This window comes from Lissotriton helveticus, chromosome 5_1 (assembly GCF_964261635.1).
Source record: "Lissotriton helveticus chromosome 5_1, aLisHel1.1, whole genome shotgun sequence".
In the NCBI taxonomy this organism is placed as follows: Eukaryota; Metazoa; Chordata; class Amphibia; order Caudata; family Salamandridae; genus Lissotriton; species Lissotriton helveticus.
In genome coordinates, this window is record NC_136065.1 from 1,881,613,647 (window position 1) to 1,881,638,807 (window position 25,161).

A 25,161-nucleotide genomic window follows, 5' to 3' on the forward strand; every position below is an offset into this window, starting at 1 on the left:
TGAAGAGGAGGCTGCAGTGGGGTCACTGTGCTTGCAGGCTTGGTTTCTCCCTCAGGTCCAGTCACAACCCTGATGCCCAAATAAACGAGATGCCCGCTTCAGGTACCAGCAGTAACGTCCTCTTGCTGCTATGGTCTCTTCACGCAATGTTTGTAAATCCTTGTTCTTAGGTCAAACGAGGATGGCAATGGACTTTCCTGTTTGCTTCTTGATGCTGGATGCTTGGCCACTGAACTTTCCCTTGTGAGTTTCCGACTCGCTTTAATTCAGGGGGTCAATGTAGCTGCCCATGATCAAGAGACTTCAGTGCCACAGACCTCACCTTTGGCACAATGGTGTAGATCTCCCTGATAGTGTAGTTGTGGCACTGATTGGTCCCACCTGGCTTCTTTACAGTCCATCTCCTCCAAAGCATCATCTTACTCACGCAAGATCCTTCCAGCCCCCTTTTCAGCTCTTTCTCTCAAGCAGGGTCAAGGCTGCGGGTCCTTGCACACTCCATGACTTCCCAGGACACTGACCCCCAACCTTGCCAAGGAGAATTGTCTGCACTTACCCAAAGGATGGTGCTCTAAGGATTCTCCCCGTTGCCACAGTTGTGTGACACCAGGCTTCTGGTAAGGAGATCTTGGCACACCTACTGGATGGACGTTTCTGTCTCCTCTTCATACCAAGTTGCATATAAACTTTGTGTAATTCAGCTTGTTTTAGTAATCAAGTCTGGCCAGTTCCACAGTTGTGTTATTTCGAAGCATACTCGTCCAGGTATGATCTTAGTCCAAAGTGTGAGCATAAAAGTGGGGAGCTGGGAGCCTACAGGTAGGAGAAACCCGTAACAAAAGCACAAAACATAAGCAAGTTGTCCCACTCGACTAAAATGTCAACCAATGGGCGTAGCCCTTCCAGACCATAATGGACCATGAAAGGGCAATGGGAAACGTCCTTCTTCATAGGGACCCACTGTCTCCTCTCTGTAACACTCTTCAGCCAGATCTACTGCCTCCTAGAGTCCCTGAGAAGAGTCCTGCGGTTCATATCTGCTTTCTGGACTCTCTCCAACTCTCCACCCTAAGCTCCACCTTGTAACACACAAATGGAACCCACTATAGCCATGAGCACGGCACCACATACTCTCCACTCATATCTTCAACATTCAGACAATCTAAACATGCAGCATTGATGCCGCGCATGCATGGGTGGTTGTCCCGGTTGTAGGTGACTGGCAGACCACTTAGAACATGGGAGCTGTCCATAGGCCTGCTCTAGCAGGCAACAGGTAAAAGGCCTGCCATGCTAAATAATATTGGTACTGCTGCCCCCACTGTTGCTCCTCCACAGCAGGACGAGGCAACAGCAGTCGCACTTGTCACAGAAGGATGTCCGACCTCAGAGCCTTCTAAATCCTTGTTACAAAAAGCCTCAGTGGACACGTATGATTGTTGTGTGTGCTAAAATAGTGGTGAAAAAAATACTAAAGCTTGCGCGGGTAAACTTGGGGCGGAGTAAAAGTTTTCCTGAGGCTTGCAGAAAACTTTTATCCATCCCAACAGGTTCTCACTTTTCTATCAAGTAGGGATCAGCGACTTGAAATTCTGATAAGCTGCAAGCTGCCACAAATCATAGCTGAATTGGCGGCGGGACTGACATTTCGTTAATTTCATTTTTAATTCATTCCACTCCCCAAACCACATTGTCATTCACGAACATCCTGGATTTGTGAAATATCTTCCATCGTGGTTCTTCTCATTTTCTATACTTTTCAGAGAGCCTTTATGTCTTGGTGGAAAGGATGGTTACTACTTGGTGCAACTCTTACATAGGTCATATTTCCCTTTATAGAGACTTGGCCACATCCTGGGTCCTCCCTTCCTGTGAATATATTTACACAGGAAATTCACAATCCATTTTTTGGTTCCTACGCGAGTTTCACCTCCCTGGGCATCTTACTCTACTGGGGTCATTAAAGCTATTATGCCAATCTGGGCATTCAGTTTATGACCCCTTGTCATTACAATGTAGTTATTCATCCAATCCATCCTGAATTAAGCTGAATTCCTAGCACCCAGGTCAGGCTTAAAGTCCACTGAATGACAGGGATAGTTCATCATGGCCCTGTGCATTAATCTTTTTCACCTTTTCCAGACCCTTTTGGGTATATGCTTTCGAAATCTACTATTATCTAAATATGATGGAAGTGACAGGTACCCTTCTGCCCGCCTTTTGAGTCCTGGATTTCCCGAGCCAACAGTTTTATAAGGGGACGATGAGGCCTCTCCCATACCCGGGTTCCTGGGACAACTATAATACATCCCCACTTCTAGACGACAAAGCCTTATTTCCCAACATCATTCTGGTACAGGGGGTACACTGAACTCTTCCTATATGTACTCAGTCATCATCCACTCTGCATTTATCCATCGTATCTACAACCTGGCATTAGTCAGCCATAGGGATCACTGGAAGTATGGCACCTACAGAAATCCCGGGCCCAGCCCAGAGGCCAATGCACCTGTGGTCCTCCTCCTGTATATGTGATTCACTACATTAAAGGTGCTACTCAGTGAATTATGTCACAGGACATCTCAAAACCCAGCTGACCTCATCAAACAAAGGAACATTCTAGAATGCATATTGTTGGTGATTGCTGGAGAGGCAAGCCAGGGCAAAAACTGCTTTCGTCCCTATCTTAGAAGGCCCCAGCAGTGACTTACCTGAGAAGGGCTTGACTCCTGGCACCTGGGACCTCACCCAGGCTGGCTCCGAGAGCTGGCCTACATGTTGGCCTCTTGCTAGAAGGCCTCTTGCAGACCTTCTGATGGGATGCACTGTCTTGTTACCCTTCCTGCTCCAGACAAGAACCCCCTGTCGCTGATAACAAGTCATAATGTCTAAGAGGCTGTCCTTGGAGGCTATTCTGTCCCTTGTATAATCAACACAAGCACTAGAAAATTCCAATAGGTCTTTGTCAATGCTGTGTAATATGTCTAAAGAATAATATAAAAATTGTTTTTGCAACTTCCCACCCCATTAGGCATGGGAAATAAACATGCACTATGCCTACAAAATTTAATTAAAAGACACAGAGATGATGGACAGAATGAAGAGAAAATCAAGCATTCACCCCCACTCAAAAGATCTGGGTTAAATCCAGTGTCCTTTTGCTCACCATGCCACCCCAGTTTAGACCCAGCCATATCCAAATAAGTCTTGATCCTGTGCCTCATGGGAACAATCCAGCCCAAACTGCCAAGCCAGTTCCACCCTGGACTAGAAATAAGCATCCTGAGACTGGTTTTGGGGCATCACCCCTCATCAGCCAAGCTAGCTTGAATCCAGTGGTACAGTGAGCCTAGGACCCACGTCTGGGCATACCCGGCGCACTTAGGGTGAGAAAGCAAAAAACACAAAGATGATGAACGGAATGTAGACAAAATCAAGCATTTACCCCAGTTAAAAGATCTGGGTTAAATCCATTATTCTTTTGCTCACCATGCCACCCCAGTTTAGACCCAGAAATAAGCAAATCAGTCTTGACCCTGTGCCTCAGGGACACAGTCCAGCCCGAACTGCCAAGCCAGTTCCTCCCTGGACTGGAAACAAGCATCCTGGGACTGGTTTTGGGGCATCACCCCTCATCAGCCAAGCTAGCATGAATCCAGTGGTACAGTGAGCCTAGGACCCACGTCTGGGCATACCCGGCGCACTTAGGGCGAGAAAGCAAAAGACACACAGATGAAGGACGGAATGCAGAACAAATCAAGCATTCACCCGCAGTCAAAAGATCTTGGTTAAATCCTTTGTTCTTTTGCTCACCATGCCACCCCAGATAAGACCCAGCCATATGCAAATCAGTCTTGACCCTGTTCCTCATGGGAACAGTCCAGCCCGAACTGCCAAGCCAGGTCCTCGCTGGACTGGAAACAAGCATCCTGAGACAAAATGTAATTGGCATTTGTTTTCTGTTTAGTTACTGATCTGAGTTGGATTGCTAATTCAAAAGAAAAGAACATGCAACAGTGTTTTGTTTTAAGTGGGTGGGGTAGAAGCAACAGGGCCAGAATCAACTTGGGAGAGCGGAAGCAACATAGAAGGCACAAGTGTCAAAGTAGCACAGGAGCAAGACCACTGACCTGGTCAGTGTGACTGCTCTCCCACACGCAGCTCCACCACTAAGTGCTGCCCCCTGAACCCCCTCAGCTCTGTTGCTGGGTGTTTGAAGCCATCTTTCACCTGCAGGCTCCTGCCTGTGCCTCATCCGTGGTGGTCGAGTGGGAGAGCACTGTGCTCTTCTGCTGCTCTGCGTCTCTTGCCTCTTTCCTTTTGTGCCCCTTTTCCTCTTTCCTTCGTTCTGCCCTTCTGTCACTTTTCTCCTTTTCATGTCTCACTCTTTCCTTCGTTTTCTCTTTTCACTTCTCACTCTTTCCTTCGTTTTCCCCCACCGCTGCTGCCCCTGGGGCCCCTCCCCTTCTGTGTGTCCTACCTGCTCCCACCTCCCAGCTGACCCGCACTCCCCCGAGCCTACTTAATGGCGGCTGCTGCATGGCAAGAAGAGCAAGACCACTGACCTGGTTGGTGTGACTGCTTTCCCTGGCGCAGCTCCACCACTTAGTGCTGCCCTCTGAGATCTGTTGCAGGGTGTTCAAGGCCCTCCTCCACCTGCAGGCCCCTGCCTGAGACTAATCCCTGATGGCCCAGTGGGGGAGCACTCTGCTCTTCTGCTGTTCTGCCACTGCCTCTCTTGCCTCTTTCCTTTTGTGCCCTTTTCCTCTTTTCTTCTTTCTGCCATTCTGTCACTTTTCTCCTTTTCACGTCTCACTCTTTCCTTCACTTTCCTTCATTTTCACTTTTCACTCTTTCCTTTCTTTTTCCTCCACCGTTGCCACTCCCGTGGCTTCCCCCCTCCAATGTGTCCTTCTCGCAACCGCCTTCCAGCTGACCCGCCCTCCCCTATCCCTACTTAATGGCAGCTGCGCTGCTGTTGCGGCAAAGGCAAGCCCATCTGTGCCCATCCGCGACCCAACCGCGACCCAACCGCGACCAGCACCAGGAACCCTGTTCCTCTGACCCACCTCACTGCACAACGCAACACCCTCCACGATCTCAACTCCAGACACAACAACAACTGCCAGCTCTCAAGGCCGACCAACACCGAAGGCACCCTCTCCTGTCTACACTGCTGCCGCACCTTCACCCACCTCTGTACCCCAGCATTATCTCCCAGCCTACCAGACATCTGCTCACAAACCACTAACCTGCATCCAGGGTTGGATTGGGATTGAAAATCGGCCTGGGCACTCTAAAAAAAAGTGGCTCACATTTGCATATTGCCTTTCCACAAAACACTGCTTCGGTGAAGTTTTATAAACACCTGAAAACAAGTGAGGCCACTTCTGCTCAGGCTCCCTGCCCCAGCTCAGTATGCACACATTAATTGGCAGGCCCAGCGAGAGAAAGGGAGTGACACCTCTGCCCGTTGATAAAAGGGAGGTAATGGACACCCATCTGTCTCCAGAAAGACCACTCAGCGCCCCACTGGCTCGCTGGCGACATCTGAACACACCAGACATAGCCCAAATCGGCCCCACAGGCTGTCAAACAAGCAGCCCACAGCTGAAACTTCGATACTGGCCCCTCGGCCATTGCCCGAGTGCCCGTTTTACCATTCCGACCCTGACTGCATTCTCCTCAACGTACATTCCCTACACAAGCATTCTATAGAAATCTAGGATCTCCTCAACACATATTCGCTCGATATTGCCTTCCTAACAGAAGCCTGGACCAACGCCAACTCTGCTCCTGACATTGCCACCGCCATTCCAGACGGATACAAGATCTTGCGCAAGGACCGCCCAATCCGCCTAGGAAAAACACCCTTCACATGACCACACTCCCGGATGACGCAACCACCCTCATGGAGCACCACCATTTCCAGATCCAGACCAACCCCATTACGACTCTCTGCGGAACTCTCATCTACAGGCTGCGCAGCCCCCAGGCTCCCTTTACCAACACCATTACCATCATCGCACCCCATGCCCTTGCATCCACAGACTACATCCCACTCAGAGACTTAAACTTCCACCTGGATAACCACGATGACTCAAACATTGCCTCCCCTCCTAGAGAACCTCACCAACATAGGACTGAAATAACTAGTCACCGTCCCCACACACACAGTGGCGGACACACTTGACCCCTTCTTCATGAAACAGCATGTCCTACAGCCACACCACAGCACTCCTCTGGACAGACCACCACTACAACCACTTCTCCTTCAGAAAAACCACCGTACACAAGCACGCCCACCGCCTCCACCTCAGAAGCTGGAACAAAGTCACTGAAGACCAGCTCACCTCCGCCATCGCCAGCAACCCACCACCGACCATATAAGACGCGAACAGAGGGTGAACACCCATTACACCGATGGGCTCACATCGCGGTGGCATCACAACACAACTTTTACATCGTGGGAACCTTTACATCGTATGGCTCTACAACGTATGCTCTTACATCGCAGTGTCTTTCACATCACATGTTATTACAACGGTATGCGGGTCAGTGTCTTTCAAATCGCATGCTTTCACATGGCATGCTATTACAATGCAAGTCTGGGTAAGTAATAGAGTAGTAGTTTATAGTAAAAAATAATTAAGCAATGTGTATGCAGATAACAGACCAAAAGGGATATGTTGCATAATGTGGGCATTGCGTTTATTAGTTGCTTAAATAAAAAGTAATAATAAATAAATAAATAATCAATATGTGCAATGTGTATGCAGGTAACAGACCAAAACGCATATGTGGCATAGTATGGGCATTGCGTTTATTAGTTAATTAAATAATAAATAAAAGATAATTATTTAATCTATATGTATGCAGGTAATTATTACTATATTGTAGTACAGTACTTTGGATTTTCCCACGCTTTTACATTGGATGCAATGCATGAGGTTATCCTTCTTTAATTTTTACACTTTCCTACGCTTTATCATTGAAGGGAATGGGTGGGATTGCCCTTTTTTTATTTTGACACCCAGCGGTGACATTTGATGACGTCGGCGTCCATGAGTACATTGCGTCATTTGTTGGATCGTCGCGAGTCTGAGAAGCTGGCCGGGAGAGCTCCGTTAAAGGTAAGACAATTTTTACATCCAATTAAATACATATAGTGTTGAAAAAGTTTATGGTTTGTCATAAGTGTGTTTAATAAAAACAGAATGCTTGTCCCTTTCTTTTTTTTACAGTTGGGGTTGATGCATACGCGCATACGGACCTGACATCATTCTGGGACTCGTCTCAAAACAGACAGCAGGTGGAACAGAGAGATCCGACAAGGTAAGGGACTTCAACTTGATTCATATTCTTTTATGTACTCTAAGGTTTAATCTCGCAATCATAGGCAATTTCAGGCCAATGATAATATGCCACGTGTTGTTCGCTTTATTGTACACCAATAATAATTACAAGGTTGATTTTTATTGCACTTTATTAGATACATTCATTAGTATCTAATAAACATTAGATTAATAAACATTACATGTAGATTTTACACCCTAAACTTTATTCGGGAAATTCAATACTAATGTTTGTTACTTTTTCCATACACACACATTGGATATACAATGTCAGGCGCAGAAGCTTCTGGAAATACGATTTGGGGAGTCTATTTCTTGCGATACTATCAAATATGCCACGTGTTGTTCGCTTTATTGTACACCAATAATAATTACAAGGTTGATTTATATTGTACTTTATTAGATCATTAGTAATAACTTCATTTACATGTTACAGTTTATTTGGGAAATGCATTACCAATGTTTGTTACTCTTTCCATACACACACATTGGATGTACAATGTCAGGTGAACAAGCTTCTAGAATTACAATTCGGGGAGTCTATTCCTTGCAATACCATCTTTGGATTTGGTGGCATGTTTGGAAGTGGGGCTTTGGTTTTAACAAGGACTTTGGGGTTTGATGGACTTTGCGGCAATCACCGAATTTGGATGGAATCTTTGCTGCAGAAGCTTCTACAAATATGATTTGGGGAGTCTATTGCTTGCAATACCATAGTTGGATTTTGTGGCTTCTTTGGAAGGGGGGCTTTGGTTTTACCAAGGACTTTGGGTTTTGATGGAATTTGCTGCAATCACAGAATTTGAATGGAATCTTTGCTATTGGAGGCCAGGTTGGATTACTACTCGAGGTTTGCCACCGAAATACAAGGAGTTTTGGGGAGAAAAACATTTGTCGCTTATCAACTTTGGCAGTGGAGGCTTGCTTGGGCTACTAAGCAAGCAACTACGACCACGGAACGGTCAATGGTTCATTTTGGGGAGTGCATACAATGGAAAAAGGACTCTTGGTGAACACATGGACAGAAGACAAGTCCAAGAGTTGAAGAAAGAACACTTCCCAAGGTAAGGGGAAGATATTTATCAATTATTATACACAACTGAAAGGGTTAAATTATGTAGGTTAAAAGGGAAGTACTAATATAGTTAGACATAGGAATTCAGTATGTGGGCAAGGCTAGAAAGTAGTCTGAAGCCACAGACAAATTAAAGAGTTGTACTGCTGCCAATAGTCTTGCCGACATTTCCTTTGTTCTATGGGAAATACGTGGGTTAAGACTACCTGTGGAAGATTGGGACATGCGTATTTCTTGGAAACTTTGCTCCTTCTTCAAAATTTCCAAGAAATGGTACACATTTGGGTGCGGTTTGCCAATTGAGTTGTTCTAGGAGTTGTGCCATCCCTCTATGGCATTATTTGTCTTTGCTCCTCCCTCTAAGCAGGTGGAGTAGCAGTTCCACCAGTCAACAAGAAAGCGTGGCTTCCTTCAGCGACCTGACCTGCTTAGATGGCCAATCCATGTGTCTTCAAACAATTGTGGATAGGTGCCAATTTCTCTTTGTTTGACGTAAAGTAATCTGACTCAGTAATAGATGTGTAGTACTCGTCTACACTTTCAGGAAGAACAAAGCAAAGGGCTGTTAGTTTTTTTAGTTCAAACTGCAGTTTGCTGTCAGACACATAATCCTCAATTAGAGATGTTTTTTTAATTTTGCGCCAATATGCCTGAGAAAAGTGGAAAAAACATCCTTGGATTTTGGTATCTAAGTACAATTTGCTTATAGTATTCATCATTGGTAATTCAAATCCCATTATAACTTTCCTCTGACTTTTGCTTGAAGTTTTGGATTTTACAACTGATTAAAGCTCAGTATACGTTGAGGATTGCTTGTCTGGGAGCAAACTATAGACCAATGGGACTACTGTGTTGTTAGTGTAGCCGTGAATAGTATATATTTGGGTGAAAGGGGGTGGAGTGCTTTTAAATGTACCATCCATCATCCACACCTCACTGTTCTCCAACCTAAAAAGATTTCGGGGGGTGCTAAAGATTAAAATTTGCTTCTGATCATTTTGGTTGTCATATAATAGGAAAGGTTCAGGGACAGAAAGTTGCGGCAGAATACTTATATCGGCAAAGGTTTGCGGGGTAACTCGTTTAGGGTTACATGCCTATTTTTTACGTTGTATAATTCTTCGCAAGTTTGGGATACTAGGCATACTCGTTGCAACATGTTCAGGGATGTGTTGGGATACCTCCCTTAAATTTGCACAACACGGTTCATTAGAGTTCCCTGCAATCACTTTCATTTCATTAACAGATTCTCTCACTTCAATCACCGTTGCAAAGGCAGAGTGGTTATGGTCTGTACTTCTTAAAACCCAGAGTAACCGCTCTGCCTCTGCAATTGGTGGAGTGACATTGCACACACCTCCAATGACACCTAGGCTCGGAATTGCGCTCTTTTCAATACACATAACCACAATGTTTAAGTAGGCGGTTTCCTTGGCTGGAGGTTAGGTATTTCGCCATCTTTAGGGCAGATATTAGCTGGCGGAAAAAGGACATTCAAAAGCAATATTAGTTTCAATTCACAGACATGTTGATAAATTCATGTTAGGTACATGACTATCCATAATGGCAAAGATTGAGATTAGAATTGCAACATTCAGTCTGATGATATATGGTTTGTGAGAACTATTTTTCAACATTTAACCTTAAGCATTTTTAGAAACCGTTGAATTTATTTGCACTGAGCTTGGATTTCAATCCTTTCAAGAAATTGGAAGAATTATAATGTCACTATATGGTTACACATGATATGTGTAGATGGTTATGCATAAGGTTCAAGATGTTCTTAGAAAGAGATTTTAGTATTAATAACTAGAGAAATGCCAGAATAATAATACCTTATAATTATGTTCCCACTTGCACTAGATTTAAGTACAAACTAAGCATACCTTCTGCATACGGAGCACATATATACTTATACATTGTTATGTTTCAGTTAATGAATATTGCCAGAACAAAGGAATGTTTACTGGGTGGCAAATTGTCTAGAGTGTATCATTGTTATACTATTAAACATGACAGCTAGCTTCAAACGTTAAACCTATGATACCCTATGTACCAGACCATTCAAAGATGGCCACACAATCCAGTGTTGAATTTTTTCAAATTATTGGTTATTGCAAGCAAGTGGCAGTCACATTTAGGTAGGCACATTTTCCGTTTTCTACATTTGTTATTTATTTGGTCTTGTAGATGGTTGTTGAATTTTTCTGTGTATTTTATTGTGCATGGGTGAGTGAATACAAGAATGAGTCAGTGGGCGAATGAATGGCTTCATTGACGTAAACCATAGAGTGACATAGTGCTTGTATACTGACCTATTGAATAACTACACTCAATAGTGACTGAATAGAAACTTGCAGTTATAAGCTAGCCCTCCTGATATTGCCAATGCTTGTTGAATATGGCTTGTTATTCAGTCTTATGCTAGTTCTAACATTAAAAGATTGTATTAGGGGTTGCTTTATGTCCATTTAAAGTAGTAAGCATTAACACATTGTTACTTTCTGTACATTTAGGGGTCGATCCGATCCGGTAAAATTCCCGTCCGTACGATTCGCATCCGGAGCCGTTTCCGTACGACTCGTACACACACCGTACAACTCGCCGAGTATGATCCGGACCGGGGTATCAGGACGCGATTCGTACGGTCCACGTCAGGTAAGGGCGATTCGTACGGAAAAGCGCACATTCACATACACACCGAACGGTGCGTACCCCTCCATGATCGCAGGGGTATGCCCCGTACCCCTGCGATCATGGGGGGTACGCACCGTACACCCAGCGGACATGGGGTACGCACCGTACACCCAGCGTACATGGGGTACGGTGCGTACACCCCAAGATCGCGGGGTACGGTGCGCACACCCAGTAATCGCAGGGGTACGGGGCGTACCCCTGCGATCATGGGGGGTACGCACCAAACCCGGAGGGGCCGTTCCATACCTGTTTCGGGGCGAACTCTGCTTTTACGGCTGTTTTCAGCTCCCGTAGAAAAAGGGTTGTACGGTGCGTACCCAACACGAATCGTGCTTGCCGGTTCGGAAAAAGCAGCCGCGAACCGTACCGATGTCGCGTACAGCGGGTTCCGAGGGAGATTCGTACGGGGATTTCATTCGTACGGTCCCTGTACGATTCGTACGGAGTCCAGCTCCCGGTACGGATCGTACTTCGTTGTACGTACGGGGGATGTTGCAGGGTACGATTCGTACGGGAAAAACGCTCCGAACGGCAATTAGGAGCGCTTTTTACCGGATCGGAATCGACCCCTTAATGTAGAATCCATTACCACATTGTTATTACCTGCATTATTAACATACTATGCACATATCAATGTTGTACTGATCAAGAAAACACTAGTCTTTCAGCACAAATGCAATGGGACTATGCTGCACATTTGGGTAAGAGCAAACATTGGGAGTACCTGTATAGCGTGAGGAAAGTTGGAGTACTTGATGGGTCTTTAAGAGGGATTTATAGACTTGGGTGATGGTTGGCGCTGTTGATTGCCTTTGCTGTACGGGACAAGAGCATTACACATTACATTGGCGATAGAAACAAAAAGAAGGACATTTTACACCAACACGATTGAGTACACTCGTTGAGACACGCACACTTTCAGGGAAACTAAATTAACCTCATGTTTTTGCATGCTGTATTACACTCAGGATAGTGGAGAAAAAGTCAAAACGTCAGAATACCGATACTTTAAACAGGTCTGCATTTACTCACAGTGTTTGGGTTGCTAAAGCAGACTTTAACAAGATAAGTGACCCGGAGTCAAAACTCACATTTAATAAGGTGTACTTTTAGGACATTTACAGCTACTAGACATTGGATTTAATAACATTAATTTCCTTTCATACACTTACTGGTTTGGCTGAATGCCTCTGCTCAATGTAGTTGTCGCAACTTCGGCAAAACGCGTCCGGTGCCCCGTTGAATCTGGTCACAGCTGAAGTTTTGCAAATAATTGAAGTGTGGCAGTCAAAGCTAAGCTCTGTAAAAGGGAAAAAAGCATACGTTCGCTACAGTTACTGAGTGTAAAGATCGGATTTGAGAATAGTCATTGGCTTTCTTTAACTTACTGGTTTGGTTGGATGTTTGCTCAAGGTTGTAGTCATGACGTGTCTGGTCTGCCGTGGAATCACGTAAAAAATGGCTGGAGACATGGAGGACGCCACCTTTTATACCCCCTCTGAATTTTTTCAATTATTTGATGCAAAATATCTGTAATGTACCATTTTACATTCTTGAATTTATGCTGGTGAAATGTAGATATTACTCGAAAAATAAAAATAAAAAACATTTAGGGTGGTGTGGGGGAGGGGGGATTGGGAGGGTGGGTCCCGCCATTTTGTACACCAACAGCTGGTTATGCTTGCATGGAAAGTGTTGGAGGACTCATGTTTCTGTGCTATGTTATGCTTTTATTGCAAGGGTTACAAGTTACACAACAATAACATCTGTGGTATGCAAAAAAAAACTTCAAATCGAGTGCAAGCTCAAAATTAGATGTGGCATTTTAGTGATATTGATTTCAAAATCTGAGTCCTTTTACCAATACTCGGGTACTACTATTACAAATCGCACCCCCACACAAAAAACCCTGGTTTCCCTGGAGCCTTGTCCCAGGGAGATATAGAGCCAAAAGAGAAAAATTTAAGTGTGGTAAAGTCATGAGATGTGTTTGTATGTGTGGTAATGAATTTATAGGGGAATCAACATTGCTGTTGAAACGGTATGCCTTGAAAAAACACGCGAAGTAAGAGTATTTGCGATGTGGAAACTGAGTGCTAAAAGCACGTGTTGTAACGGTTTGCGATATGTGATATACATCCCAAACAGAGCAGCACGCATCCTCCACCGCTGTATCACGAACTGTGCCGACACACTCGCCCCCCTCAAGAAAGCCACCAGAAAACACATCAAGAAAGAAAGCTGGTTCACCCCTGCACTCCAAGAATCCAGATGCTCCTGCAGACGCCTCAAACAGACATGGAGGAACAACAAAACCCCGGAAAGATGCGACACCTACAAAGCAGCCACCACCGCACACCACCAACTCATCAAAGCCACAAGGAAGTGATCCCTCCAACACAGACTCCTCACCAATGCACACAACACCAAAGAGCTCCTCTCCATCATCAAGGAATTCGCCAAACCCTGCAGCGAAACAACAGACGTCTGATCAGTTCCACATCACAAGCCACTACTCAAGGAACCTTGGAGTTAGACTTTGAATTCAGGTCTGAATGAAGAAAAAGCCAAGATCTGCATTTATTCACCCGATTTTTTAAGCAAAAAATTGCTTTCTTTTCTCTCCCGTCTGAAATTGCCTGTGCCTCATTAGAAGTTAATGGGGAAAATCCATCACCCAATTTTTTTCAACATCTCTCACTTCCCTATTTTAAAATATTGGCATGTATGGACCTGACAGTGCCCAAGGGCACACTCGCATTGAGTGTTCCCAGTCAGCAGGAAAAATCACCTTCGTCCTGATGGTGTAGGGAGATGAAACAACACTGTACAAACACACTTCTTAATTTATTTTGTTGCAAACTCTCGTTTGATAAAGAAGTGAAGCACAGTGCAGAGCGCATTGTGCAGATACAAACACATAATGCACGATGTATAGGTACCTATGGACAAATGCCAGCAGTGCATTGTGGGAGGGCCAAGTGGGCCGACTGGGGGCAGTGAACTCTCCTAACTAACTCTTTTGGTGCTCATGACGAGCCCAAGAGTCACAATGGAGCTGTGCTCATGACGAGCTCGGCTCATCATAACGGCTCCGCGCCGGCACGCGCAATTGATTCCCCGCCTGTGCGGGCTAATTAATCAATGGTCGGGGTTGTGACGAGCCCAGCTCGTCATGAGCACAGCTCCACTGTGACTCATGACGAGCTGGGCTCATCACAAGCACCGCGGCACTGTGCTCACCCCCCCCCCGCCACTTTCCCCCCCTGCACCGTGGGGTAATTACCCCTGCAGCAAAGCGGCTAATATGCTGGTGTTGATCCTATCTATGTCCTTCCAGTCAAGCACGAACAAAGGCGTATCGTACTACCCATCCACAAAGCGCTTCAGGGCTATGAAGCGCTATATAAATACTACTACAGATACAGTTCAATACAGTAGGGCAGCCATGATCTCACTGACGCGCTTCCTCCCTTTAACCCCTCCCATGCTCGTGACGGAACCGTTCTGTCACGAGCCTCGGGTGGGCTGTGCTGGTGACGGAACGGTTCCGTCACGGCCCGCTCGCCTGCGCGGCGCGAATTCCACGCCTGCGCTGACGTTCTAATGGGCGGGCGGGTCCGTGACGGAACCGTTCCGTCACAAGCACAGCTCACCCGAGGGCCGTGACGGAGCGGTTCCGTCACGAGCACGGGACCGCCGCGCGGCCCCGCCTCCCCCTTAGCGCTGCGGCGGAATAGCCGCCGCAGCGAAGGGGTTAAACATTGACGTAAGCCTGCTAGGGACAGCACACCTCTGCACCAGGATGCAGAATGATCCTAAAAGACTCATTACCAGGATTTTAACTCTGCCTCACAGTGAGCATCACCTGTGCACGGTGGAATAGAGCATTTATTATAGCACGAACGCGCCTCAGTTTCACAAAGTGACTTCTAGCAGAGGGGAGAGCCAAGACATATCCGAAGCAATAAGGACTGTAATAGCTGTAGGCCTATCAGGGTGATAACAGGCCTCCTGGCCCTTATCTCGAAGATAAGCCTCCTTCAATACAAAAGGCGAATTAAATTCTCTCTGATTACTGGCTGGCAATTGGCAATTAAACTAACCTATTATCTAAATACGGGTTAAGGACTCAAAGTTCTGCCTTCAGTTTACTCGAGGTGTCCTTAAGTTAGTCATAAGACATTGTGCGGTGCAGGGCTCCACTCCAGCGTTTCACAAGGTCTGCACTTCAAGGCAAGTTATCTCTATGTGACCTACACAGCCCCTAACCCTTAACTTTTGACCTGATGTGACTGGAGAGCGTCAGGAGGTGAGCCTACTCCAGTTACTCCTTTGACCATGTAAGTGCTTTTTATAACAGTGGATGAGGGGAATTTAATGAAAGTTCCTCATTTGTTAGAAAATAAGTTATTTATTGTAACCTATAACTATAACATAACACGTTCATCCCAGAAAGTGTTCTTGGTTTTGTATAACAAATATATTATTAAGAAAAATGGTACTTGTTTTATTGGCCTCTGAAGAATGAAAGTCCAAGTGGACCCGCCAGGATTTGAACTGGTAGCAACAGACGCAGACAAAGATGGCTGCCGTGCATACATTCGTTTAAAGAGCCATTAGACCCAAGTTATAACTTATCAGCAAGCCAACTTTGCCATCATAGATACATGAAAATTGTTTTTATGTTTGTCTACTCTCCAATTCTTTTATCTACTTCTAGTTTAGATTATACATAACCAGCAAAAAAGGCAAGCAATTAGAAAAAAACAAAGAGACTAATTTTGTTGATTTTATGACAATGCAGGAAAAACGCAAACACACAGTATGACAATTGTTATAATAATGTAAACTATATGGAGGGGGTGGAAGATCGTTTCGGCATTGTTCTGTTTTGTAAGGTCTTATTTAGGACTCAAACAGATTTCTTGGACTAAATACATACAAATAATATAGATAATATCAGAAAAAGATAGCTAATGTGAATGTACAGACCTGGAATCCGTATATAATACCACCAAGGAATCAATACATTGCATTAAATGGTGTTCACCCATAGTACGACGTTAATAGTAGATATTTCATTATTCGGGGACTCTGGGTATGCCATATAACACTACTTGTTTAGAAGTAACACTGACAGGTATTGTGCAGTTCGGAGTTCAAGGCTAGAGTGCTACCAGGATGTGTGGGGTAGGCCAGTGATGTTTACAGAAGTGGTGCCCAAGCCTCATAGAGGCAGGTTACCAGCAGCTCTGACTCAGATCCTTGGATAGGCCTTATTACAAGTTAATTGGTAGCTGTGACTTGCTTCTCACCTCCATGATGGCTGCAGGGATACACGACAACAGAGATGTCACTCCCTCTACCAGCGAACCTTGTTTTGTTTTCTAAGTCTTTCTTACTGAAATAAGACATGCCCATGTGAGACTTTGGCTAAGGCAAGTGCCTAATTTGTTAATAGAAAACAAGGGCAGGGTCTCATTGTTATTCTTAGGAGACCACTGCTTCTGCTGCTGAATGCCAAGCCTATCCAATTGATTCCACCTCATGCGCTTTCTTCCACTACCCTACACTTAAGTCGACTTGAAAGTGTCCTCCACTCCAGACATCCAGTGCTATCCAAAATGTTAAACACTGCTTGAACATCATCCAAACCTGGAGGTCCAGACCCACCTGAGGCCCTACCCGCCACAAGAGAGTTACTATGATTAACCAAGAGCAACAAGAACACATTGTCCAAACCTCAGCAGCATGAACCTGGACAAATTCAAACTCCATCTTTAACCCAATGTCAGTCATTCGAATTCACCCAGGACACCAACTTCACCCTAAGGACACATCTCCCAGAAGACCAAGAACACAGTTTTTTTCAGAAACCAGCTTCAAAACGAATGTTTAAGCCCTTATACTCATACCTCAGGATGGTGCCAACCCCCTGCCCCACAACCCCCGAAATTCCACATTGACACTTGTTAAGGGCATTCTACATGCTAAAACATGCCTCATCAAAGGCCTTGAGAAATATCACCCCCACGATGATGAAACTCCACTGTCTCCTCTTGCCAGTCCACAGCATCTTCAAAACTAGCTGGATCGTCCACAGAGCAATCACAAACTTCACTTCTGACTATCTGGCCGGTAAGGTCACCACCTCACCGACACCAAGTGTACCATTAGACTGGAAAAGAAGTGTAAAAAAGAGAAAGCAAGGTGAAAGACCAATGCCATGTATGCACCCAGGATCTGGAAAGACATCCTGGGATCAATCAGCAGCCCCACCATTGCAACTCAAGTTTAGGAAAATCCATAAACAAACCTTTAAAAAGAACAGTACATTGCGGCAAAGTAACAGCCCACTTCCACTCTCAGCCTCCATTTGATTCAATTGTTAACTATAAGTATGCCTTTGACTCTGTACAAACACCTGGGTGCTCTGCTGCCTTTAAGCTAGATTTGCGTTATACAAATACCGGATCCATATATATATAGTCATGGCCAGTGTAGGAGAGTAGGGTCTGCTTCCTATGGTCACCCCCACTTTTTGCTGTGATTCTCTATTTTTTTTACTTTAATGTGGCTGTGGGCCTGCTAATCAGACCCACAGCCCAGCTGTTCTCTCTCTAAACTGATACCATGCTCTTTAGGTGCATACCAGATTGGTTACTGGGTCACCCTTGTGAGCCCCTGTATAGTGCACAAGGGGTACCCAGGGCATAGGTGTACCCTAGGCCTCCCAGGGGCTGCAGCGTGTATTGTGCCACCCCTGGTTTGCCTTCCAAACTGACACCACAGGTCTGTTTACACAGCCTGGGTAAGGTGGTGTAATCACCCCTTACTTAGATATAGTATACCTATATCTACCTTTACATATAGACACATATACGCCTATAAGCCACTCCTACGGTAGGCCTCGACAATCCTGGAGGCAGAGTGATTGGTTTTATGTGAGAGGGTGCCCTAGCATGAGCTGAGCCCCTCTGCAGCTTTCGGAACCATCTCCTTATAGCTGTTCTATAATATAGCCATACCATTTACTCTTAAGTGCATTATAATCCTCGCGGTTAATGCTAACTTTGGTTTGCCTTTATCAAGACATGTCGTGTAAGGTGTCAAACACTTTGGAGACCTTCGACATTCTATTCTGACTAGAAGACGGAAGACATCTCCCTTGTGGCCAAGGAGTGACCACCCTGTGAAAACAGGCACCACCAGTAACTTGCTGGTCTGCTTTGTCGATGCTCCCGCCAGAACCCGAAGACTCAGTGACACAGGAACTAGACTCTCAGACTTCTCTAACTCTGACGCACATCCACAGCACAGCTGAGACCCGTGGCGGACACGAGAGATGTTGGACCGGACACTCTGGACATCCTGCATTTTGCTAACTGCTCAACTACCAAGGTACCCTGGCAGTGGTGCATTGGGGTACAAAAAGCCCCAGACCCGAGCGCCATTTGCACCGAAGCTCAGCCCTCCACACTCCACGAGTGCTGCGTGGGGCCTGCTCTTGCATTTCAGCTTGACGCATCTTCCCGGTTCCTTGCCCATTGGCTAGTTAACCCCCCTGAAGACTTTTCCAATGAACTAAACTGCTTTCCTGGTTGATCCAGGCTTGCTCCAGTTTCCCTTCAAAGGAGAAGTGCCAAGGACCTTGCTGGTCTGCACCAGAGCCAATCTTGTCATCCTGCATGGGTTGCGGTTACCAAGGCTTGTTGGGTCCAATCTGGATACCGACACTGCAGTCAACTAGATCCATTGTGGGAAAGCTCGTATTCAGCTCCTGGTCATCGTCAATGCCTCCTGGACCTCGTGGCTGAAGAGACAAACTCACCTTCTTCACCTTTAAGCACACAACATCGCCTGGTTCCTTCCTGGTCACTGGCCAGAATCTGTCCCCTCTGCTTTCAGGTTCATCACATCTCCGATCCACCCTTGGATCCACCCAGACACTTTTCCCCCGGTCGCCTGCAGCACTTCTTTGCGGCTCTCCATAGGAAACGACGACGAAACCCGACACGAAAAGGCAATTATGCACCCGGCTTCCCTGGGTGAGGTAACACGAGTACTCCGGTGCTCCCGTGGGTCTTGACTCTCGAAGTGTCCTAGTTAAAAAGGGTTCCATCCTAGTCCATCCGGAAGTGTCCTTAAACAGTAACTTTGTAACTTCTTCGTTTCCCATTAAAAGTCAATGGTAACTCGCGACTGTGTTTAGACACTGCACACGTCTCCCGTGGGCCTCCTACTTCCTAACCTTTGGTTGTTTCGTGTAGCCCCAGCGATTCTACAGGCCCTAGGCCTGCTATCTAACTCTCACATGGTACTTATACCACTTTCTTAGTATATGGGCTGTGAAGCCCCTACGGCATAGCGTATACTGTGCAACTTATTGTGTATTAACTGTGTGACTTGTATTGTATTTTTACCTATGACCTCATAAAGAGTGCAGAGGGGTTGTTGTTTGGATTAAATACATATATATTTTATATATACCTTGTGTGGTGTCCTTTCATTTGGTATTCAAGGGATTATATATGGTAAAAGAACTTGCTTAACTCGCCTACAGAAGTCTTAGCCTATGACTGCTGGTCCATGCTACCACTAGGATAGCTTTCTATAAGGTTGACTTTACAACCATCATCAATAAGGGTCGATTAGACTGGTGCAAGGTGCCCACTAGAACTAGTGGACATCATATGCCAGGCTAACTTCTCACAGCCAGGAACAAAAAGGCACCCCCAGATTTTATGTTAATCATGTCGTTTAATCCTAACATTACAGAAGTTGGCATCAGTTGTATATCTTGTAAGAGAACTCTGTTGATGAAAAGTTGCACCCTTTCAAGTAATGGGGCCAATTTTGAGCATGTGACAAACATGTGAACTGAATCTGCACTATATTCAGCACACCTCGGACAAGTTGTTCCATTACCAGAGCCCCATTTAGCCACTCTACTTGGAGTTATATATAAGAAGAAGCCAGTTTTAAAGAATTGTGCTTGCAACTTTGATGACAGGAGATATGTTTGAGCGAGACTTAGGGCATGGCAAAAGGTTTTAGGAGGTACATTCAGTTTCTGCTGCCAATTTTTTGTCAATTCTATTAATGTCATCTGGCCTCCGCTCATTTAACATTGTGTAAAAAGTAGAGTAGGACGACATCTTGCCTCTGGGCTTGTTGCGATCTCCTAGTTTCCTGTATAAGGCGGAAGGAGATGAGCACCATTTATCGACTAGTATAATCTCCATCTCTGCGTCAAGGCGGTGGAAGCAGAAATATGGCAGAAACATCAAATGATAGTTCCTTCCCCCCATCTTCTCAGTAACCTCAAGGAAAAGAAGATGCCTCAAGGGATGTCAGTGTCTGGGACAGTCATCACAGCAGTGATGTCCATTGCAAGCATCACTGTCGGGTCGGTGTACTTCCACGACTGCCCCGCGCAGTACCTCATTCCCTACCACCTGATCATTTCCGGTGTCTCCAGCCTCCTGCTTCTCATTCCAAGCATCTTGCCTTGCAAAAACCAAGAAGAGCCCTCCATTCTGATCAATGTCTTCCATTCGATCTTCGGCCTCTTCCTGCTGGCGTTTTTCATTGCAGTGATGGTGTACTTCCACAAATGGCCCGCAGGGTACCTCATCCTCTACGACCTGATCATTTCCGGTGTCACCAGCCTCCTGCGCCTCATTAAAAGCATCTTGTGCTGCGTAAACCGAGAAGAGCCCTTCAATTGGAGCAACGTCTGCTCTTTGATCATCAGCCTCTTCCTGCTGGCGTTTTTCATTGCAGGAAACGTTTGGATTTATTCCATTTATGCCTCAAATTATACAGACCCAACTGCTGCAAACTACTGCCGCAAGGAGCTCTACCTCTATGCCTTCTGGATTCCAAATTTGTTTTACATTTTCCTGGGACTGTTCCTCGTCATTGGCTGTGGTATGCTTCTCTGCACCCGTTGCATGTCGTCAAGAGCCTCTTTGGAAGTCCCTGAGGAGAAAGATAGTGCTGAACCCTAACTCCTGATCGACATTTCAGTAGACTTGGTATTGTTGGGTGTCAGACCAGCGGACATCATCTAAAAATGTTTATTTACTGGTCTACTCCTTTTTCTGTCCCATCAGCAGCTCTTCTGGTTCATGTTGCACCAGGTTGTACTGGGCAAAAGAAAACCCTATGGACCCAATAAACAAAGACCAAAAGGAGTCCATTAAAACCAATAGAAGCCAAATGTATGAGCATGAGGTTGACAAACTAAAGGTCACAAAGACCTGATCACTGGTCGTGTCATTGAATGTGTGTCATTTGAAGTCATTAAACACCAATATTTTCCAGTAAAAAGCCTAATGTAATCAACAGAGGACCGTGTTTGAATCCATCAGGAATTATCTTTATTGCAGCCTCAAGTCCTCTTCCTGAAGAAGACCAGAACAACCGCCTGGTTCTGATGCCCAAGAGGAAGTGGCCAACTTAGCTTACCTTTGATCTCCACCCTCCTTCCGGCTTCCTGACAAAGGCAGCCGGAAGAGCTCCAGAAAGGGTATACCCATACAGCTCTTTGAGTAGAGCATCATCCTGTTCTTGCACCCCAGACCTTTTTCTGCTACTCCAGTGAGAAAAGTCTCTCCCTGCATAGCATTTGCCACTCCAACAGTGCACTGTTTCTGCATATAATATTCAATGGGGCTTGAACTGTAATAAGTGGGCTCTGAGTGAATTTTTGTGTGAAAATATGCCTGACAGTCAACTGTCTCCGTGTCTCTTCTTGTCCCTAACATTTGTTAAACCAACTTGTGCCAATTTAGCCTATGTTTTCAAATCGGTTTTACTTAGATATACTACTGTTGTTTTGGCATTCTATCCACCGAATAGTGGATCGTACTTGACAAATTAGATGGCTGTTTGAAGAAATATGAGCTTTGCTATTGTATATGTTGTTTTGGGACGTTTTATCTGACCAAGATGTATCTATTCGTGATGAATGTTCAGTGTGGATTCACGGTTTGAATGGACTCTTGAGTGATTGATTGTATGCATGTGGTGTGTTAGGCTGTCCATGGAAAGTGTCACTATTTGGGCCAGTCGTGGTGTTGTATATATTTTATTATGTAACCAGAATAGATTTTGATACTGATCCACTGCTTTTGAATATCAATAAGACAAGAATAAAATGTTGTCACATTGTGTAAATGCTTCCGATCCGTGATATACTAGGCTCTAGAATTTTATCTATCAAGGCCATCTTAACCAATCCTGCTGGATCACCAGTTTTATTTGTTAGATATCTTTTTGTTATAAATTGCATTAAATTGTTGACTATTGTTCAAATTATACCGAGTTTTCAGGATACTAAAAGGAAAAATGCCTTCAGAGGTGATCACATCGCCCAGTTTAGAAAAGCCCGCTTGATACCACTGTAGAAGATATGCATTTTGAAAAATGAGCGGAAGGCTACCGTTATTCCGAGTAAGGGTATAGTAATTTAATTTGGAAAGCCCGAGCGATTTACGTATATTGAAAAATACTTTATAGGCATTCAAAAGAGTCTTAAATCTGACCCGTTTGAAATAACAGTGATCTAGCTGTCGCCAAAGACATCCTCTCACCCTTTCTGCTAGGAGTATTGTATAAGGCGACACGAGACCTGAAGGATTTTCAGTGGGAGAGTCTTGCAATAGCTCAGAACTATATTGCAAAATAGTAGCCCAGTAATATCGTTTAATATTGGGGAGAGCTCACCCTCCTCTCTCTCTGGGCAGTGAAATAAATTTAAAAGCCCTTCTTGGTTGTGCATGAATATATGATTATTCAACGATTTCAAGTTCCACGCATGCCTTTACCACGCGAATTTTACTTCGCATGTGTCTTTTGCACGCAGCATTTGACAACGCATGTTTTTACTCCGCAATCATAACGTTACGAAACATCTGACGTCCCATTTACATTTACATAATGATACTGATAGGCTACATGCAGTACGAAGGAAAAGATCGATGTTTTAAACAATAATAAACAGATTCCCTTACATTATATTTTTATTTTTTTCATAATGCGCTTAATTAATACCCTAATTTACAAAGTTTTGATTTATATCTTACCCCTGTACGTCTTTCACCATCAGCCCTTTCTTCCACCGACCACGGAAACAAGCGTCAAAACACGTCTATCAAAACTGATAACGGTCTTCTATTATGACGTGCTCTTTTCCTTCAGCGTTTTGAGGCATTGTAGAGCGTTTTTTTTTACGTTTTTGAAATGTTCTTCTTATTTATTTATTAATATCCGCTTGGTTTTTTTTTTTTTGGGGGGGAGCCCCCCCCAACCCCCCCTAGCCTCCCCCCAGTCCCCCCCCAGCCCCTTAATCCCCCCCTCCCCCCAGCCCCCCAAAGCCAACGCAGATCGTACTTGCAGAACGACGACAGGAAGGAATACCACTCGCGTGGTAAAGACGGTCGTTGAAGGCTTACGCGTGGGAAAGACCTTTGCGTGGTGAGTGACGCGTGGTAAACGTTATGCGTGTTATTTGCTTCGTAGTAAATGATGTTTCCCGTTGTGCATAAGCCCAGATAAACTGGGAGAAAATGTGATCAAACATATGGAACACTATATTGTTAAATTCTAGAGGAATAGTCCGAAAGAAATATAGCAACTTGGGAAAAAAAGTACTTTTTAAAACATTACATCTCCCATGATTGTCAGGTGCACATTGTTAATCCTTTTAAGTGATTTTTTCTTGTCAGATGCGAGCGGAGTCAAATTTACTTTAACAATTAGATCTAAGTTGGAAACTATATTGACCCCAAGGCATTTAGCCTTCTTGGTTACTCAATCATCATCCCAGCTTATGTATTCATTCAGCACAATCTGAGTTTTAGATTTATTGCGGGCATAGCCAGAGATCTCCCCAAATTCTTGGGCCTCTAGTTCCATAGCCTTAATGGCCCTTTCTGGTTCTGGAGTTACCAGGGCTAGATCATCGGCATACGCCATAATCTTCATGTCAAAGCCAAACCGGCTCACCGCTACTATCTCAGAGTTAGATTCAATTTTCCTAATCAAAGGATCAATAAATAATGCAAACAGCAGTGGTGAGCATGGGCATCCCTGTCTTGTTCCACGTGTTATCCCTATCTACTTTGTCAGATGCCCATTGATTAAAATTCTGGCAGTAGGACCCTGATATAAAGCCTGTAGTGCCTGTAAAATCCTGGGACCAAAACCGGTCCTTCTCAAAACCCCCCACAAGTACTGCCAGGAGACCCGATCAAACGCTTTTTCGGCTTCTAAGAATATTAATGCGATCGGGTCTCCTGCTACCTTAGCAGCATCGAATAAGGTGATAGTCCGGCGGACATGTTCTGTGATAAAAGTGTCTCTTCACTGACTGATGAATTTATATAATCAATATGCATGCACTCAATCAATCATCCTTGCACCCATGTATCCATTTATTCACCCTCTGACTCTCTCTTGCATTCACTAATTTACACAGCCATAGTACAACACACAAACAAACCTAAAAAATGTATGCAAGTAGAAAAGTTTTTAAAAAAACATTCTACTGCCAAAATATAGTGGTCATATGCTTGTAAGATAAAAGTAAATAAAGCAGCAGGAGGCAGTCTTGCTATGTTATTGTTCATAGTGTATTGTTGTTTTAGTTGCAACACTGCTGCCACATTTACAACCAACTTGTTGGTGTATTGGAATGGTAAAGCAATGATGCAATATGGACAATGCTATTCCATGATGGTTGGCTGCTAAAAATGAAGTGTTGTGCTGAATGTGGTGCACTGTAGATAAACTGAGCGACACCCACGTGTCCCATTAGCACTGTCTGGATAGCTGTCGCATGCTCTAAATAATTAAAATAAAAAGAGCAGAATTAAACATATGAAAGGGGACCTATAAAAGGAAAAACGTGGAAAAATACTATCTATTTATTTTCATTTGATCAAACAAATCTCGTCATGTACAGGGCAAGAAACCCCCGAAAACAGTCCTAGGATGCTTGTTTCCGGTACAGGGAGGACCTGG

The 25,161-nt window shown here is 44.7% G+C and overlaps 1 pseudogene; it reads left to right on the forward strand.

The window, feature by feature from the left end:
- Nucleotides 1-20,404: 20,404 nt before the first annotated feature.
- On the forward strand, nt 20,405-21,143 carry LOC144752818 (transmembrane protein 272-like; annotated as a pseudogene).
- Nucleotides 21,144-25,161: the final 4,018 nt, after the last annotated feature.